The following is a 2,953-nucleotide window of genomic DNA, read 5'->3' as shown; positions in this document are numbered from 1 at the left end:
GGGGAGCCTCGAGGAGGAGCGGGAACTGGGTGGAGGTGGGCCAAGGGGGGAGGGGAAAAATGGAGGCATCTGCAATAGTGTCAACAAAAACATTTAAATAATAACAATTATTTAACAGCCCAGCCAGCGTGGCTCAGTGGTTGAGCGCCCACCTTTGGAGGTTCCATTTTGATTCCGGTCTGCGTTGCTGGCTTCATCCCCAGTAGGGGGAGCCGGGGAGGGGGAAGGGCGCAGGAGGCAGCCAATCAATGATTCTCTCTTATCATTGATGTTTCTCTTTCTCTCTCTCTCTCTCTCTCTCTCTCTCTCTCTCGTTTTCTCTCTGAAATCAATAAAAACATTTTTTAAAAAATGATTTAACAAAATATTTAAACAAAAAAAAATAACAGACAAAAGGACTTTTTGGTTTTGATATTTTAGGCTGAATGCCAGGTGTTGTTTTTTTTATAGTGTGGGGATTTTCTACCAAGGGTTAAGGTTGAGCCTTCTGTGGACTATAGAGCTGATGGTAGTGGATTGTTTGGGAACTGCAGGACAGCTTCCCAAGGAAATGACATGCACACAGCAGCCAAACACTCTGGATCTTTCCAGACAATCTTAATTTCAGATATTCCATTCCCTCTGGAATGTATTTTGAGTTGGTTCAGAAAATATAGCCAGCCCTAACTGGTTTGGCTCAGTGGATAGAGCGTCGGCCTGTGGACTGAAGGGTCCCAGGTTTGATTCTGGTCAAGGGCATGTACCTTAGTTGCGGGCACATCCCCAGTGCGGGTGTGTGCAGGAGGCAGCTGATCGATGTTTCTCTCTCATCGATGTTTCTAACTCTCTATCCCTCTCCCTTCCTTCTGTAAAAATCAATAAAAATATTTTTTAAAAAAGAAAATATAGCCAACACTGAATTAAATCAAGGGTCTGCCACAACCTGCTATTGATAGGAAGTCAGTTACAGAACTGGGTGAGATTGAAGGGCACAAAACTAAATATACTGATGAACAATTGTATAGGGAACACAGATGTAAAATATAATGTTGGGACTCTGAGAAAAAGTTACAGTTTGCCCTAAAGAGGCACACAACAATTGTGTTGCCAAACTCTGGTTCGGAAGGAATTCCTAGTTACTGCCAATTTACGAGAGCCCCTTGTGGAATATCTCCCCTCCCCCACTATAGAATGCCTTAAGTCCTAGATTCTAGTTCTGTTTTGATTTTATCTGTACCCTTCCCTCCTTGGATCCCTGTGTATCTACTGGAGCTAGGTTATTCTCTGGGGCCTGGACCTGACTTTCTCATTCTGGAGGCTTCTTCTAGACAGCCAGGGGTAGTGCCCAAACCTGAGAGGATGACTTCAGATGGAGGCAACTCTGCAGGTGTGTGTGTTGAGGGGTGGGGGATGGGTCTCCTTGGAGATTCAAATTTGATACTTTATCTGGGGATGAGCACTTGGATTGACCTAGAGGTATGTGAGAGCACTAGACCCCGCCAAAAGCATCACACTTGGGGAAGCTAGGGAAGGAGACTGTGCCATTAAGACTGGGGGTTGGGGAAGGCAGAGGCCCTTTTGGGAGGTAGATCAAAGCAGCTCAGAGCGTGCTGATGTATAGAGAAGGGATGGCAGTTAGCAACTTGCTACTCTGGAAGAGGGACCCCTTCAACACGTGTTGGTGTGGCAGGGACAGGGGGTATGTATGTATGTGTGACACAGAGATGGTTCAAGGGAAGACCCAAGTTCCTGTGTCTTCCTTAGGTAATTGGAGCTTGATCCAGAATTTTGCCATGAGAGAATTGAGCTGGGGTCACTCTCAATGTGTTGGGGGGTGGGGTGGGATGGAGGCCCCCCTAAAAAGCTGTTCAGTGGAGTTATCTGTTGCCAAGTCAGTAGAGAAATGCCCTCCTGAAAGCTAGACTGGAAGGTACTATAACCTCTGCTCGGAGTCTCCTGGCTCCTTCCAGCCCCGGAGATGCTTCTCTTTCAGTTCAGGGAGCAGTTTTCCTTGATTCCCCCAGGGCCAGGACGAGAACCGGGGCTTCCCTGAGAAGCTCTAATTTTTCTACTTTTTGTGGAACTCAGGCCGTCAGACCCATTTCATTGTGTCTACACCCCTGGCCCTCTGCTCTATGGTTGAGATGATGAGTTTGCTCATATTTCCTGTCTCCTTCATGGGCAGGAAGTAGACACTGAATATTGTCAGTTTGCCAGTGAATTGTATCTAATAAAGAGGGAATATGCTAATTGACCTTCACACCATTGCAAAGGTGGTGGCGCCCACAGCCAATAAGGAGGAGATATGCTAATTGACTGTCCCACCCTCAAAGATGGAGGTGCCCACAGCCACAAGATGACAGTGCCCAGTCTCCTCAGCCCCGCCGGGGTGGCAGGTGCTCGGCAAGGCCCAGGCTCGCCCCAGGTGGGCCCGGCCCTCCGTGTGCCTGCCTCCAGAGTCCTCCAGCCCCCTCAGCCCTCCAGCCGCCCAGGGCCGACCTGAGGCGCAGGCAAGCCTTGGATGGCAGCTGCCCAGCCGCCCAGGGCTGCCTGAGGCTCAGGTAACCAGGGCCGGCCGAGGCTTGTGCTGCTGGCAGTGGCAGCAGCAGAGGTGTGATGGGGGCATCGCCGTCCCCTGATCACCGGGTCGCCTCCCCTCCCTGAGGGCTCCCGGACTGAGAGAGGGGGCAGGCCGGGCTGAGGGACCCCCCCCGCCTCCAATGCATGAATTTTCATGCACCAGGCCTCTAGTATTCTTTATAAAAAGGGGAGGAAAGTAGCATGAAATTAGGCAGATGATCTATTATTATAAAAAGTCCTAGGAGACACATGTCCTGATTCATTAAGTAATGTTTTCATGTATTTATCCTTGGTCTCTTAGAGCCCACATAACTCTTTCTTAGCAGGTACTCTTTCAGACTTCATTGTCAGTCCCTTGTTCTTGGTGGATCCTAAATTCTGATAGCAGCTCCAA

This window comes from Myotis lucifugus, unplaced genomic scaffold (assembly GCF_000147115.1).
Source record: "Myotis lucifugus unplaced genomic scaffold, Myoluc2.0 scaffold_38, whole genome shotgun sequence".
Taxonomy (NCBI): Eukaryota; Metazoa; Chordata; class Mammalia; order Chiroptera; family Vespertilionidae; genus Myotis; species Myotis lucifugus.
Note: the sequence above shows the minus strand (reverse complement) of the source record.